Genomic DNA, 18,418 nt, shown 5'->3' with positions numbered 1-18,418 from the left:
TCCAATCAAGAAATGGGCAGAAGACATGAACAGACATTTTTCCAAAGAAGACATCCAAATGGCCAACAGACACATGAAAAAGTGCTCAACATCGCTCGGCATCAGGGAAATCCAAATCCAAACCTCAATGAGATACCATCTCACACCAGTCAGAATGGCTAAAATTAACAAGTCAGGAAACGACAGATGTTGGTGGGGATGCGGAGAAAGGGGAACCCTCCTACACTGTTGGTGGGAATGCAAGCTGGTGCAGCCACTCTGGAAAACAGTATGGAGGTTCCTCAAAAAGTTGAAAATAGAGCTACCATACGATCCAGCAATTGCACTACTGAGTATTTACCCCAAAGATACAAATGTAGGGATCCGAAGGGTACATGCACCCCAATGTTTATAGCAGCAATGTCCACAATAGCCAAACTGTGGAAAGAGCCAAGATGTCCATCGACAGATGAATGGATAAAGAAGATGTGGTATATATACAATGGAATATTATGCAGCCATCAAAAGGAACGAGAGCTTGCCATTTGCAACGACGTGGATAGAACTGGAGGGTGTTATGCTGAGTGAAATAAGTCAATCAGAGAAAGACATGTATTATATGACCTGATAGGAGGAATTCTTAATCTCAGGAAACAAACTGAGGGTTGCTGGAGTGGTGGGGGGTGGGAGGGATGGGGTGGCTGGGTGATAGATACTGGGGAGGGTATGTGCTATGGTGAGCACTGTGAATTGTGCAAGACTGTTGAATTACAGATCTGTACCTCTGAAACAAATAATGCAATATCTGTTAAGAAAAAAAGAAGAAGAAGATAGTAGAAGGGAAAGAATGAAGGGGGGGAATCGGAGGGGGAGACGAACCATGAGAGACTATGGACTCTGAGAAACAAACTGAGGGTCCTAGAGTGGAGGGGAGTTGGGAGATGGGTTAGCTTTGTGATGGGTATTAAAGAGGGCACGTTCTGCATGGAGCACTAGGTGTTATACACAAACAATGAGTCATGGAACAGTACATCAAAAACTAATGATGTAACTAACATATGGTGATTAACATAACAATAAAAAAGTAAAAAAATAAAATAAAATAAAAATTAAAAGAGAACCTTTTCTTTAAAAAAAAAAAAAAAAAAAAGGGGCAATAAAAAAAAAAAAAAAAAAAAACAATCCCCTTAGGGAAAAATTTTTGGGTGTAGGTTAAAAAAAAAAAAAAAAAAAGAATTGGATACCGGTTACTGGTCCAGAGCACACAGAGCATCCTGTAGGACAGCACCTCAAATGTAAAAGTTGTCACCCAGTTGCTGTTGTTTTGAAGTAATTTATTGACCACTGCACCATTTTGTAATGAATTCTTAAGCATCAGCCCGTTTTCTCACTTTTCACCATAAAATAGTTCTTTGTTAAAAGCAATGTATAAGGGATACAATGAAGGTATTCAGGACTAAGAAAGACAAATCTCTATCTAGAGTAAATGTTTATTCCAGGAGAGGGGAATTTCTGCCCCCTTCATGCACACACGGTTGCCTGTTGGAATTTACCCTCCCTAAGTTGAGGGAAAAGTGTCAGTTTTTGTCTCTGGTTAGATGTGGAACTTAGCAATGGGGTTAGCCACCTGAACTTAGCGGAGGGAAAGCCCAATTGTTGAAAATACATAGAAATCCCATCTTTGTCACTGTGGCCACTTATCTCATTAACCTGAGCAAACAAAGCAGTAAGGTAACTGCAAAGAATTACACAACCATCAAAAAAAAAAAAAATGTGTCATACTGTCCACCTGATGATTGAAAGCGTATTCTGAGACGACCCTACTTAAACTGGACTCAAATGTTGTTCCTACTCCTCAAACACTGCTCCTTCCAATTATCTGACCATTCCATCCAAACTTTTGCCACTATTCATGAATCAGTGTAACATTCATACTTCTTGCTATCTCTTTTTCCTGGCCCTCCAGATACAGCATCTGAAGACATAGCCAACAGGATACTATGGCTTCCTTAATACACAGTCCAAGGACATCCCTGAGATACTGCAAAAGTTCATTTCTGGCCAATACCATCATATCGTGCATACTCACCTGCAAATCAGGCTTAACTATTTATTTGCTCGGTCAACCCTGTCTCAGGGATCTTGACATTTGGCCAGAGACGTATGCTGAGGAAGCGAGAGCACTGCGACAATGATAGAGGTGCTAATGTTCCAAGCGCATGCACATGCGCAGTATGCAACCTTTCCTGAGGCCTGGGCCTACGGGAGCTCTAGGACTATGAGGCCAGAGCCTGTTGTCCAAACCACCTGACCACCGTTCTGGGTGAGGATCTCCCTCGCAATATGATCTGATACCGGGACTGCAAATGAGAGGGCAGTTAATCCTCATTTGGTCATGCTGCTTGATCCGGTCTCCGGCTTCTCCGCGAAGCAGGACTCCCAGGTGTCCCTCGTTCTGTTACCCTGTAGGCCTCACCAATGAAGGCTGCAGTGTCCCAGGATCTGGTTTCAAGATGAATAAAAGTCCCTGTGCAGGTGCGGGCGGAGACCACGGCAGATGCCTGGTTAGCCTCAAGAGTTCCCGAGAGGAATCGGAAGCTAGCTTCTTCCGAAGCGGGTCAGGTGGCCGGAGCTCTCCCGAGATCTGCTCCCTGCCTGCCTGGCGCAGGACCGCATGCGCATGAGCATGCGCAACCGCGCTCTGCCGGCCTCCCCCCCTTAGCAACGGCGCCAGCAAACAGGATGCCCGAGTGTTTCTTACTAGAGGTTCCTGGCCAGGCCCTTCCCTCCATACCCTGGCAAGGCTTTTCAGTTCCCTCCAGCTCTGCCTTCTCGGGGGAACAGCTGACATTAGGTAGGGTAGGGATTGGAATTAGATACATGTCTTGGGTACCTCATGAGCCCGCTTCAGTGATCTAGCTCCTCACTACCCTTCAACTGTTCCAGATCTCAGCTTCCCTGAACCTCAAGGCATGGGTTTGCGCAGAACGGACCTTTCCAGAAGGGCGTGGCTTTGGGGCTCTCCAGGCCTGTGGGGCCTTGGTATGTCCAGACCTCCTGGATATTGTCCTGGGTGGAGGGGTCCCCCTGCAGTACAGTCTGAAATGGCGACTACAAAGGTGGCAACAATCAATCTTCATTGGAACCTTTATACAAATGACACAAAAGTTAGGCGCGCCTGGGTGGCTCAGTCGTTAAGCGTCTGCCTTCAGCTCAGGTCATCATCCCAGGGTCCTGGGATCGAGCCCTGCATGGGGCTCCCTGTTCAGCGGGAAGCCTGCTTCTCCCTCTCCCACTCCCCCTGCTTGTGTTCCTTCTCTTGCTGCCTTTCTCTGTCAAATAAATAAATAAAATCTTTAAAAAAAAAAAAAGTTATAAAAGAAGACAGGTACAAGGATCTGAGACAACAGTTAAGGCTGTAAAAATGGGAAGAAAATCCTAGACTGGTGACATTTTTCTATCTACGTTTGCTTACAGAGTGATAAGAAAATATAGGACGTAGTGTCACATAGTGGTTAAGATTGTGAGCTCCAGAGACGGAATACCAGCTCAACTACTTAATAAATGAGTGATAGGTCTGCTACGTTTTTAGGCCTCATTTTTAACCATAAAAATGAGAATACTCATGATATATACCTTATAAGGTTGTGCTGAGGATAAGTGATGTAATATACATAAAACATTTAGAACAGTACACAGCACATGAAAGAGTGGAGTAATGTTAGTAATCATGATTTAGATTATAAAAAGAATCTTTGAGATTCAATGAAAATAAAGAATACAAAACAATGTAGGATGCAGATGATCTGGAGGAAGCAGAGAGCTGATAGATTTAATTGTAAGGTTGAACAAGCTATACAATAAACTCTATGAAAAGTATTTAACAGTTCATATGGAGGGAAGAAGAACAGGCTCCAGATGAGAGCTAATCTCATTGGAGGACAGCAAAAGAGGGGAAAAAGGTGTGTGAAGGAAGGGAATTGCATCCCAAAAGCTTAATGGAGGGAAAGCACAAAATGGCAATAACTTTTTATATAAAAAGATTTTATTTTATTTATTTCAGGGAGAGAGAGCACAAATGGGGGGGGGGTAGGCAGAGGGAGAGGAAGAAGCAGACTCCCCGCTGAGCAGGGAGCCCGACAGGAGGGCTCGATCCCAGGACCTGAGCCAAAGGCAGACACTTAACTGACTGAGCCACCTAGGCACCCTGTGATAACTTTTATAGAAAGAGAAAACACTCAAGAAAGTGAGAGGGATGAGGAAGAAACAGGAGAATTCAGACAACAGTTTAGAGGGTGAGAAGGAATAGGTGGCGTCTACATTCAGTTGAAAGTTGGGGTGTTGGGAATGGAGAAGTGAATAGTTGGATATGGATATGTTGTTGGCAAATTGGATGTTGTTCATTGGAGCAGATATAGAAAGGCTATCCTCTATAAATGATTAGGGGTAAAATACACCTCGTGAGGACAGGAACGAATTAATTACTTCAGTAAACTTTTACTGAGTACCTACTGTGTGCTAGATCCTCTGCTAAATCCCAAGAGATAAATAAAACACGGTCCCTGATTTCCAGAGTTCGAAGTGTAGTGGGGGAAACACAAGAAAAGCAACAATTATAATGCAAAGGGATAAGTGCTTGTAGAGGTAAAAACATAGTTCTTTAAGAGAATAAAGGAAGACTACAAAGGAAGGAAATGTGGTTGGCCTGGCAAGACTGACTATAGCTTCCAGGAGGTTATTTTCCTCATTCATTTATTCATTCATTCAATATTAAAAGTCCCATACAATAATTCCTGATAGCATCTCAAAGAATGACTAGTGACTGCTTAGGAAGACAAAGGAAGGAAAAAAGTGCAAAGATAATATAGTCACTTGGTATATAGCTGGAATAATATGTAGATTGAGTTCACTCCCCACCTCACTTCCTAAAAAAAAAAAATTGCGTGAGGAAAAAATTATGGAAAGGGGAAATTACATATACAATAAAATTGCAGGAATTCCACTGCCCTTAAATTCACATGAAAAATAATTGGGAAGGAAGTTGGGAAATAATGGAGTGGTATATTTACTGTAATGTTCTCCCTTTGCTTCTCTAGGACTCCACTCTCCTCTCCTGGCTCTTTGCCCCAAAAGCTGATGTTTATGCACTGCATCAACTATATTACTTGTCCTCTGGCCTTTGGAAGGTTTCAGCCAATAGCAATGAGCAGTAGGAGGAAATAAAGATGGGGCTATTTATTCCTCCAGCTTCCTCTGTGCCAGGCCTTGCTTTGACAATTGCTATGTTCCTCTACCTAAGGCCACAGCTGCTTCTCACCAATTCTCTCCCTCAGGATAATACATTTTTAGAAAAACTGCTAAGAGAAGTGGCAAGGTCTTTAAATGAAAATTGGCATCATTCGCTCTGCTCCAATACACAATACATCGCAATTTAGAACATTCCAACACAGGTCTTGATACCTTGACTCTCCATCTACCTTGAGGACTTAAAAGAAGGCACTTTCTCAGGCACATCAAATCTGGAGAACTTGAGCATCTTGAAATAAATCCCTTAATATTTACCATGTGTTCGTATTCTTTAAAAAGTCTTAATACGATACCTGTAATTTGAAGACTGCTTTCTAGCTCTATTAAGTACTTACGGTTTATGAAGACAATCATTTCTTTCCTATAGCTATATAAAAGGGCATAGTTGCTCTCTCTTCTCCAAAACCAGTTACATCACCCTTTACCTAAATAGGGTAATTCCTTTTTCCTTCACCTCTGGTGGGCTTCCTTCAACCATGTCCATACCTAGTAAATAATTCCTTCATTAAAGTTCTTTCATTTCTGGGGCACCTGGGTGGCTCAGTCAGTTAAGTGTCTGACTCGTGATTTCAGCTAAGGTCATGATCGCAGGGTTGTGAGATCGAGCCTCCAGTGAGGCTTAATGCTGGGTGTGGAGGCTGCTTAGGACTCTCTCTCTCTCTCTCTGCTCCTCCCACACTCACGCACATACCCTGTCTCTCAAAAAAAAAAAAACCTTTTTCCCCCTCATTTCTGCATTTTGAGTACGTCATCTCTTTCTTGTCAGAAACCTCACCAATAGAGGTAATACAATGAAGTTTTATTTTTCTTAAAGATTTATTTATTTATTTGGGAGAGAGAGTGCACACGCACTCATGCATGTGGGGAGAGGGGCAGAGGGAGAGAATCTCCAAGTGGACTGCCCGCTGAGCACAGAGCCATATGCAGGGCTTGATCTGGCGACCCATGGGATCATGACCAGAGCCAAAATCAAGAGTCAGTCGTCTAACTGACTGAGCCGCCCAGGTGCCCCTATGATGAAGTTTTATGAATCATGTTTTCATGTTTCTTTGCACCATTAACTGACCCCAGGATTCAGGTAGCAGTACAGCTTTGTATATCCGCTGATTAATGTGAAAGGCAAATATAGGTAGAAAAAAAGATAATTAAGCTCTTTACAGAAATGATTATCTTAAAAACCACAACTCTTAATTTCAAGAGCTAAAGAAAAGACCTCCTTGAATTCCACATGATTGACTCCTCATCTTGAGAGCCAAGAAAACTATCAATATGGGTTAATAACATAAACCATAAAATAGGAAAAGATTCCAGATGATACTATGAGAACAGTTTTTTGCCATGTGGAGCAGGGAGACGTTTGCTGAATTATAAAAGGAGGAGGTGGTATTTTGGAGAGAAAGGTCTGAAAAAAAAAAAAAAGAAAGAAACAAAAGCAAAGATGCAAATGTGAAATCCTATCTTCTGCTCTCCACTGGATTGAGATCTCCAGGGTCAGGCTGAAAGAAATTCCACATAGGTTTGGGTGAATCTGAGAACAGATAGGTTTTTCTTCAGTTTGTGTACTCTAAGAAGGTTTCTTATGCCTCAGAGGCATGTGCATCTAAACAGTACCCAGGCAATGGCTGAGTGAGTGATCTAGGCAGATGGTCCAGAGGGCAGATTCCTAGAGCCCCTTATATACCACAGCAGTGATGGGAAGCATGAGACAGGAGCCCAAGGGGGAAAAGAAGTATGTCTAAGAGAGAATAAGGAGGGCAAAGAAGATACAAATTATAAGGGTCTGATGTCTACAAATCACTAGTATTATCTGGTAGCTTGGGATAGTGAGTGATAGGGACCACTTAAGATGCTGCTCCTCAATAGAAGCCAAAACCAAGACCCAAAGGGTATGAGGATATGATAACTATCTCCTACTGCCATGATGGCAAATGGCACATTAGATGCTAGGTATATAACCAAGAAGTAAGAATGAGAAAGAGGAGGTGGGAACCTGAACTGGACTGGATATTTACCCAAAGTGATTGAATTCTAAAGCAGACATGACTTAGTTACTTGAATGGGCATATTTTTCTACCATCAACAGATTGTCGTAACTGGCAAAGAAGTAGTGATGGACAGAACTCCAGAGTAAAGCAAGCCCTTTACAGGTAAACGGAACCATATTAGTACTCATACTTAGAGAAAGGTGACTGGTCTGGGTACAGGTGTGGATACAATGGGCATTGGAGAAACTGCATGAGGAAAGGGAAATCCTTTGGGTTTTAAAAACAGGATGGACTGTATCTGCAAGAGAGTCAAATATAAGGACAAACAACTGGGTCATTAATTCTCCTCTATCCTATAATTTTGCTCAGAAAACAACATTAAAGGAGGGACTGATGAACAGAAAGAAATCACATACTGCATCATCAAGGTAATTGGATTCTACAGCCCATCTAGAGTTGAGTCTAAAGGTGAACTAAAAATATCTAAAATTTCTGCCAATCCTGTCCCTACACAAATAATGAATATATCAAAGAGATGGCACCTCAGGGAATTGGGGCTTGAGTTAATTACATTGAATTCATTCTATTTACAGCTTCAGCCTAGTTCTAGCCCAGCATATCCTGGGATGAATCTGAATGAACAGTCCTGAACCAAGCTGCTAGACACGGAAAAGGGCTTGCCTCTCTGAGAAAAACAAACAAAACAAAACAAAAAAACATACGTATTCAGTCTCCAATATTCCTTTATACATAATTCTCAGAATACAATAAAATACATTATAAACATATGAAGAAAGAGGAAATTGTGAATCAGAATCAAGAGAAAGAGTCAATAGAAGCAGACTTGCAAATAGGCAAGTTATAGCCATTAGCAGGCAAGGACTTTAATACAATTATTAATAATTTGTTAAATAATTTAAAGGAAAAGATGGATGTAATTTGTGAAGAGATGGGACAGTTCAAGAGAAAAAACAAATTCTAAAATAGAACTAAGTAGACATTTTAGATCTTCAATAACTGAAATAAAAATTCTAATGGATTGTTTTTTCTTGCAATTCCCAATCTGCTCTTTATATCATGATCCAGTGATAGCTCAGTAAAACGAAGTTAAAACCAAAATAAAATATCAGAAAAACTAAAATTTGAAAGACTTATATGGGGGCACCTGGGTGGCTCAGTTGGTTAAGCGTCTGCCTTGGGCTTAGGTCATGATCCCAGGGTCTTGGGATAGAGTCCTGAGTTGGACTCCCTGCTCGGTGGGGAGTCTGCTTCTCCCTCTCTCCCCTGCTCCTCCCTCTGCTCATGCTCTCTCTCTCTCAGATAAATAAGTAAATAATCTTTAAAAAAAAAAAGAAAGACTTATATGTACTGGAGATGATGTAAAGAACAACAGTTCAAACATAACTGGTAGGAGTGTAAGTGAAATAGTAAATCATTCTGAACAACCCTTTGCACATACTAATAAGATTAAACATACCCCTATTCTATGTTCTAGTAATTTTACTCTTTGGCTTACATGGCCAAGGGAGACAAGGGCATGTATACACAAAAAAGATTTATTCATGATAGCCCCAAACATCCACCCATAGTATAAATGATTATAAGTTGTGATATATTCAGAAAATAGGATATTCTACAGCAGAGAAGAAAGAAAATTACTGCTCCATGTAACTACATGGATAAATCACAAAAACACTATACTGAGTGAAAGGTACAGGACTCAATGTACCTACTGTATGATTGTATTTATATGAAATTCAGAAAGGGAACAAAACTAATTTATGGTGACAGAGTTTAAGATGGTGTTACCTCTGGGTGCATAGTTAGTTATTTACTAGAAAGCTTTAGGGGGAAGCTACTGGGGAAAAAGGGTATGTTTTGATCTGGGTGGAGGTAATATGTGTATACATATGTAAAAATTCATCAAGCTGTACACTAAGATTTGTGCATTTTACTGAATTCAAATTATATTAGAATAAATAAAAGGAGGGCACATTTTGGCATCAGCTATTAGAGCAAAATGAGATGTTCTGAAATCTTCAGGATTACACATCTAAATAAAAATAAAATAAAATAAAACTAATAACAAAATAGTAAAATAGTAAATATGATCTGCTTAGAAATGATCAGAATATAGGATAACATCTATTAAGCAACTACTCATACCATAGTTTTTTGGGGGGGTCCCTTATTTGAAATAGTTTATACACGCTAAAATCTTGGTGTCTATAATACAATCCTTGAGGCTACATCTCCTGGCCATAGGACCTGCCCCTAGTAACTTAATCTCCGTGTTTCTGTGTGCTCATTTGTAAAATAGAGATAATCATAATATCTACCTTGTAAGATTATTATAGAACAAAATGAGAAAATATCTATAATTAGTAGAGTGCTAGAGAATGAGTAGATATCAATAAATTCATTATTTTATTATTATTTGTAGTGTTATCTAAACCTGTATCCTTTTCAGATATAAATATTGGTTAAAAATAGACCATGTATCTGTTTCAAAGAAGGTCATAAATAACAAGAATTCTTTCATAATAAAGTATTTCTGAGGATTTATTCTAAAAAGTAAGAAAAGATATGTAAGGAGGCAAACTCATTCAGATGGAAAGATCTGGGGAAGGGAGAGCACTTTATACACATATATGCATGCATGGATATAGAGACAATTTTATAAACAATATGTTGAAAGTTTTCACAAAATTGAAGATAAAGGTCATAGACTTTAACATTTGGTTATGAAAAAAATTCTAAATGCATGTTTGTTCTTGTCATTATCTAACCCTTGTTTACAGAATAAATTCCAAAGTCCTTAGTATGACAGTAAAGGTCTTTATTTGGCCTTTTTTTGGAGAAGACGATCCCTGCCTGCTCTCTTTTAAAAGGTCCACAAGGAAAATTTGCAGACTCTGTTGAATCTCCAATGCATTCCTTTATCATGGCATTTTGTGTGTTTTGCAATGGTTCTTTGCTCTTCTTCCTTTTTTGCTAGACTATGACTTCCTTAAGGGCAATAGCTCTATTTTCATCAACTTTGTATGACCAGAAATTAGTGCCTTGATGAGAGGAATATAGTAGGCACACCAAAACTATTTATAGCATGAATAACTATTTATTAGTCTAGAATTAATAAGAGAAAGTGGGGGGAAGTCAGAGAACATACACAGCTGTCTAAAATTATCAGAAACATTTCTTCTTTAAATCAATATATAATATGAAGAGCAGGAGAACCAGCATCTGCCTAAGGGAGCACTGGGTGTTATACGCAACCTAAGGGAAGAATGCTGAGAAATAAAGATATAGCAACAGTTCTTTATTTACCATTTTCAGAGCAACAAGCAGCTATTTGGAGCCATTCATCAATGATGACTAGAAAAAAAAAGATGACGATGATGATGACTTACTACAGTGGAAGAAAGAGAGGAAAATAATTTCTAAAATCCCATTATTGAAAGGTGAAAGTTTCCATGAATATTGAAATACGTATAAATCGGAACAGTTCTGAATGATAAAAAGCAAACAAAACCCCAAACACAGGGTACAGAAGAGGGTGACAGATTACAAGGAAACAATGATATGGTGGAAAATTGCTAGATTTATAAAAAAACATATATGGATTGTCTACTGGAGTGTAAGTGATATTGTTCAGTTGCAGGACAATTTTAAACATGTATTATATTTATCATTTATCATTTTTTAGGTTCTCCTATGAACTACTGGTAAACAAAAATGCTGGATTTACCTGTGTGAAAGTGCCAAGTTCTTCAGAGCCCTTGAAAATTGCTGGAGAAGTAAAGGAACCAAGTAAACATGCTCTTCTGAGATTTAAGTTTCCTATGTTCAACACTTCTGTCTACTCAAAACTCTTGATTGACACATCCTCCTATCATGGCATTTGCAGCCTGCTGGAAATCCTTTGTCTCTGAGAGACTGACAGGCAACTTTATAAAAGGTGTTCTGTGAAGTGTTTTTTAAACTTACTTTCGGTGAATACACCTGCCTTCTTCTTGAGAAAAAAAAAAAAAAGTCAACTCTTGATCCTTTTCTTTATGGCTCAGTACATCATTTTGTTTGTTTCAATTTGTCTGATATTGAGACTGAAATTTTGAGCTTTGAAAGAGAGTCAATGTTTCTTCCCCCATCTCTAATCTCCGGTTTTTAGGAGAGGAAGAAGATGAAGCCAATTTCTAAGCATACTGAGTGTATTGTAGATTTAAAAGGGCCACATGTTCTTTATAATTATTTCCATTGAGAGGGAGAGCAGAATTCCCCCTCCTAAGTGACTTGTTTGATGAACGAACAGAATGCAGCAGCCTTCTAAAGCTAGGGGAGGTGGGTGGGGGGATGGGGTAACTGGGGGATGGGCATTGAGGAGGGCACTTGATGTGATGAGCACTGGGTGTTATACGCAACAACGCATCATTGAACACTGCATCAAAAACTAATGATGTACTGTATGTTGGCTAACTGAATTTATATTAAATAAAAACGACTTCTAAAGCTAGGTTATAGGAAGCTTTCCAGACTCTGCCTTGGTCTCTCGGAACACTCGTTTGTGGACCCCCAAACTGCCTCATAAGAAGTTAACTCTCCTGGGGCAACCATGCTTTAAGAAGCCCTAGCCACATGAGGAGGGCTCTGGAGGATGGGACACCATGTGGAGAGAGGCAGCCAAGAGCAGCACAGCTCCAGACATGTCAGTGAAGACACCATCTTGAATATGGACCCTTCAGCCCCATCCTCCAGAATGTGGACCCTCCATTCCCAATCTTCTGGGAATCCACTGAGCCCTTGCTGTATTCCTGACCAACAAAATCATGAACAATAAAAAATGTTTTCTTTAAGCCACAAAAGCTTTCAGGAGTATTTGGTTGTGTAGCAATAGTTAATCAGAACAAATGGGAATCTACTAAAAACTTAAGATATTAAGATCAATCTTGCCCTCTATTTGAGCTTCAGTAGAGCATTTGGATAAATAATAAAATAATTACTAAATTATAAAGGCCAGAAATTTGCATGTAATAAGGTTACCCAGAGAATGTTAAACTAAAATACACCTTTTGATTACAGAAATAATAGTGACTAAAAATTGATATTCTTCACATTTGTCTTTAATTTTCACCCAACCAAGTGTCAGCATTTCTAACTACCTAAAAATTTCTGCAGAACAGTTTGTGCCTTTTTGACCTGGTTTAGCATTGATGAGAGAAGAGGATGTCAAGTTCATAAAAATGACAAATGCTTCTGTCATTAGCAGATGCATTAATCTCTGTCAGGATAAAACCTCTCCTTTGAAAGGTAAGTTAAATAAAATTCTGATGCTGAAATTCCATTCCAATTGAAAACAAGCCTTTAATACCTAAATGTTCATTTGGGATGAAATTGTTTTGTTCTCTTTTACTCCTAAGTGTAGACATTTAACATAAAAAAGTCACATTTCTGCTAAACAATAAAATTCCCAGTGAATGTAAAGTAAACCATGAGAGAAGGAATACCTGTTATAAGTGAGAACTATTTTCTTCCGGAGAAAGATTCTTAAGTTTTCTAGACAAAAACATTAAGTCACCTTTGATTTTTCCTTTTAATAAAAGTATTTTATTGCTTCTTTTAGTTTTCTGAATCAATATAAAAGTGGGGCTTCAAAAATTGAATTTCATGAGTTATTGACAGGTAAAAGAATGAGAAGAAGAGGAGTAGCTCACTCACCCTGATCACCAATGACTAAAAGAAGATGAAGCATTTTGAAACAGGGACTGAGGGAAAGTATGGTTACTTCCCGACCTCAAAAAAGCAGTTCATGGCTCCCGACACAGCCATGTCATGTTATATACTGCCACCTTACTAAGAGAAGAGGTGATCTTACAAGTGAGTACACTGGAGTTTCAGGAGACATTGTTCCATGAATACTGTCATGTTTCTTTATGGTCAGAGCTTTCTGAGCAGACATGCCAGCACCCAGGGTCAAAGGATGAAAGAATGGCACACACACCCTGGAAGTTAAATTGAGATACCTCAAGAGAGAAAGATTGACAGATTTATCATCCTGCCATAAGAAACCTCATGTCTTCTGTCAGCACAAAGTAAATACAGGTGTAAAACCTTCACGGGACTGGGGTCTATGGGGTAAAATCCCCCAGCCTTGTGGTGAAAGTTATGTTGTTTGTGGCTTGGAACACCCTGAGTCTGCTTAATCAGATTTCTAGTCTTATTCTTTTTCTATAATTTCTGAAAAATAAAACATGTTGATAAAGGCAGTGGTATTTGCTGGAAAATGTTATTGAAGATAAAAATTAAGCATTTTTAATAGAATTGCATAAAATTTTAGCTAGACCCCCCCCATCCTCTGTGCAGGATTAGAATTTGATTGCAAGGGCAGAAATGGGCGCCAGTGGAGTGGAAAATTATTTCTCCCACTTACATGAAATGGCTAAGGTCATGGGGGATGAGATGCAGGTTTTGCCAATTTCACATCTCTAATCTTGGCAGAGAGCCTTGTGTTAGCTAGTTTTAAAACACTTGAGTAGAGGTAAATCATAGGATTAGTTTGTCCTAAGACATAGTTTGTATTTGTGTGGTTTCTGGGACCATGCACCCATCCCCAAACCTCATAGATGCAATGTAATGATGAAGTCAAAATAAAATAACCTGTAATCTAACCATATTTAACACATCCATCGCAAAGTAATGTCGTCAAGATAGAAGAATAATGTTCTGCGTGGAGGCTAGAATAGGAGGCATTTCTTACAGTACCTCCATCATTTCAGGGAGACTGGCAGACTGGAGTTTTCTGAGCTGCTTGGTAATTACTTGTTTACACTTAAGAAGCCAGAGCTGGTCTGGAGTTACTGAAGGTCGAGGTCAAAGTCATACCTCAAATAGTTTGCTTTTTGTATAACCCAATTCTCTCTCATTTATACTTACATGTGTGATGGATGTAACATATAAATTAACCATTAGTTATTAGCTGTGGCTAGTCACTTTTCCAGTAATGTCAAACTTGCTGCCTTCAGGTACTGCTCCTCCAGTTTAGTTGCAAAGCACACATCTCATGGCAAAGTTCAAATAGTTGAGTTAAAATAAACTGCCTGTGTAACTGGAGTGAGTTCAAGGCACTGCAAACTTCTGATTATTTTTATTCTCTTTCGTCTTTTTAGCCTGATCAGTAGTCACTGATGCACATTCATAAGAATGCAGTTTTTTAATAATTGCTTTTGCACAGAATGCAAGATTTTAGTTTGCCCTAGTTGATATTTTATAAAATATAATTTAATAAGTTCCGAAGGTGGAATAGTCCAAAATATTTTGCTCTCTGAAAAAATGGCCATATATGCACTCTGATACTAGTTTATTCTAACAGCACTAGGACTGAAGCAGGAATATAGGAACGTGCATTGAGTGAATGGTCTGCAATTTCCTGTACCAGGGGGAAGGAGGAGTAGCCACCTGGGATAAAGGCTTGTGGTCCACGGAGGCTCTTGCTTTACTCTTTTGACTCTCAGACCCCAGAGCTTGATGGCGATATGGCTTAAAGTCATCATCTGTTTTAATTAACTCCAAACCTGTACTTACCAGACATGCCTTTTTCCTGAATTTTGCATCTAGAAAGATTTTGGATCTTGAAAAAATTATGAGGCCAGTCAATATGCCTTTGTAAGTTAATCAGCACTGTTTGTTTGAGGAGTCACTGGAATTCTGTGCCTTGTAAGATTTGTTAACACAGATCAATCGGTCTCAAAATCTGCTTAATTAATCTCAAAATCTGCTCAAAACCTCTTGATAGGGTGGAGCCCTAAGTTCGTAAGGGTCACTGATGGACCCCAGAGCTGTTCAGATTTCTCAGAAGTGTACACCCTCTTAAATCAAAGTCTTTGATCTGAAACTTCAAACATAGGAGAGATTTGAGAGCATGGATTAGGTGATAGTACAGTGACACACAGAGACATGGTTTACTTCCATAATCTGGAAATAAAAGCAACCTTTAAAGGAAAGTACCACCACAATTGTGCAGAGTTGGAAGAAGAAAGAAACAATCAATAGTATCCTTGCTGATATCCCGAAGAACCCTTTTAACTTGGGGTTGGTTTTTCTGTGTGTGTGTTTTGCTATTATTATGAGGAGAGAGGTATTTCCCCCCGTATTGCTTAGTATTTAACAAATATTCAACTTATGCTAAAAAATGAAAAAGTGGCTGGTGGATGGGCAGAGGAGTAAAAGGGATAAAATGATGCATGACACTGAATACAGTGAAGCTAGAAATCCACAGAGCTAAAATAAATGAAAAAGGTGCATTAGGGAAGAGTAATTAGAGGGATAGAGAAGATGGAAATGGAGGGGAGCCTGAGAGGTCAATATAAGCAATGCTGTCTAAGTCAGGGTCATGCTCCTAATGCTGAGATCCCTGAGCCGAGCATGAGCTCAGCTAGGCCCTCTTCTAGAGCCTGGGTGCCCAGCACTGAGCAAGACAGTGATGGCCCTTGCTCTCATGGAGTGTATCATTTAAAGAGGAAGGAGACAAGGAGAGAGGTATATAAAAAAGTAAACCATGAAAATACCAGATTCACACAAACAGAATATACCAGAGAAAGGTATATGAAACATTTTATCAAGAGTGATAAGGATTATCTGATGGCGATAAATGGAGAGGTCAAGGAACATAACGTGGAGGGGATGGCAGAGGTTGCTATTTAAGATTGGTGGTTAGGAAACTTCCAGGGAGGACCTCTGTGGTGAGACCTGAAATACAAAAAGAGAGCCAGCCATGAGAAGATTTCAAAGACAAGTTTCCCAAGTTCAGGCGGCAAGCAGGGCAGAGGCCTAAGTGTGGGAATGAGTTTGGCAGGCTTAAAAAACTGAGCAGAGGCCAGCATGATGGGAACAGAAGGCAGAAGGGCATCAGTGAGGACAGAGCGGGGGTTGGCAGGAGGCAGGGCAGCCAGTCATCGTGTGCCAAGGTATGGAGTTTAGGTTTTATTCTAAGCAAGCTTGGAAAACTTGGGAGTTTTAAGAAGAGAAGTAACAATGAAGCTATACATAAGCAAAATTCTGCTTATTTTTTGGAGTTTATAACATACTAACTCAAACAACCACCATTTGGGTCTTCAAAAGTCAGTGCAGAATCTTATCCAAATGGAGACTAAATATCCTTAGATGTTATTTTAAGACAAAGACGAATCTGGACATTTCTAAAGCAATTTCTAGTTTTCCAAAAACCACATTTACAAAATGAATCTCTCTGAAGCCATTTTGCTCAACTGTAAAATGGGGATAATGGTACCTACTTCAGAGTTGATGAACCTCAAAGGGCATAATGTTTCCCAGGTAACAGTGCAGAGTAACAATGAGCAAGACTATGTTGCTGTCATAATAATGAGTCAAAGAAGATAAATCACTTTGACTTCTCCCCCTTCCTTACTAAAATGACTTCCTGTATGAAGTGATAAATGGCAGAAGTGTCTGGAGACAAAGGGACCCTTTTCTAAATCAAGTGCACATTGCCTAAGGGGCAGGGGTAAAAGAAAGGATGGGTGATTGTGAGCAGTAAGTTTCTTCCCTTCCGAGCTCTCTCTGCATCTTCGCCTTCTTAAAAGAATTCTGCTTGTCTTACATAGAATATGAAAATATGAACATTATTGATATTGGGGAAACATACTGATAACTTTAGAAATCATGTAATTATTTGATATTCTTAAGTTCTATATAATAGTAGATTACCAGAAAAATACTATAAAATATATGCAAATTGATATATTTCATTGTAAACTTGGTTTGCAAAAGCAAAATAATTTCTAAAATTACACATTAAGATTTATTCATAAAATCTCTTTTCTTTTAACTGAATAATTAGCTCAGTAAATATTTTGATACAATGTTTTTTCCATTTAACCACAAATCTGAATTTAATATTGAACAGATTAATTGAGAAATGGGAAGCACTTGGAGGGGATCAAAGAGTTTCAAAGTTCTCTTCTTTCAGTTTCTAGTCCAAATACGCAAGGGGTTTTGTAAAATCCTTGCCCTTGAGATTCCAATTGGCTAACAAGGAGGAGAAATGAATTCCAGCAGACTTTAAATAGACCAGGGTTGCTAATGAAGAAGAGTTGAAAAATTTATGTTAACTTCAGCTTTCAAGCTCATGACTTATACGATTGTAACTTCTCAAAATCAATACTAGAAACTTGTAGTCTAAAGCTTATATAGTTCGTATCAAATCGTTCATAAGTGGGGGAGACAGAGAAGAACCCAATGGCAGGGAAAGTAAAGAAAAACATTAAAAAGAAAAGTAGGTTATCAGTATGTTAGAATGGCATGAAAACTAGGAGGCAAGTGAAAAAGAAAATATTTCAAAGGCTACACAAGGTACGGCTTTCCCACTTCCCCATTTTCATAGTATTATGCCTCTAACATTTTCTTACCACCTACCAAGATTCTCCTTTTTGAAATAGGTGATGGAGCCACTTTGATGGGTATGGGAGGGAAGGGGACATAAACTGGAGGCTGATTGTGGTGACAGAAAGTTGATAGATCAGACACAGAGAGCTATTACGTTGTGGTATTTATTTTCACTTGTATATGAACTTCTGGCCTTGAGCTGTTTTTGGCTGATGTCAAGTTGACATCATCTGGCTGATGCCAGAATCAAGACACAAGAATCAAGGCAGGTTCCTATTTCTGTATTTGCAATTCACCCACAAATCTTAGATTCTATTTGGCATATACGCCTACTTCTCCCTACATGGATAAAATACAGAAGTGTGATGTTTGTGGGAATTTAGGGGATGGGAGCTGGGGAAGACCTGATCAGAAAAAGGACAACAACTCCATAGGAGGCCTGAGTGTAGGGACAGGTTTGCTTTCAGGTGATGCATATTCTCAGTCTTAAGAGTTTCCACTTGAGAGAATTGTTCCCAACAAGTTCTCAATAAGTATTTGCTAATTGGTTAACATCACAGGTAAGAGCAAGCATTCTAGGAAAAAAAGAGAAAAGCTGCTGCTGCTTTTCTTTTTTTTCCCTGTTGAAGGCTCTCTTTTTATATAATAGGTCCATTTAAAATAAAATTTTATCCTTCCAATCTTAGACTCACCAATTCCATCAGAATTGATCCTATCATGACTGAAGTTGGTAATGGAGTAGCAAAAATGTC

This window comes from Neomonachus schauinslandi, chromosome 7 (genome assembly GCF_002201575.2).
Source record: "Neomonachus schauinslandi chromosome 7, ASM220157v2, whole genome shotgun sequence".
In the NCBI taxonomy this organism is placed as follows: domain Eukaryota; kingdom Metazoa; phylum Chordata; class Mammalia; order Carnivora; family Phocidae; genus Neomonachus; species Neomonachus schauinslandi.
This window is presented reverse-complemented; position numbering follows the sequence as displayed.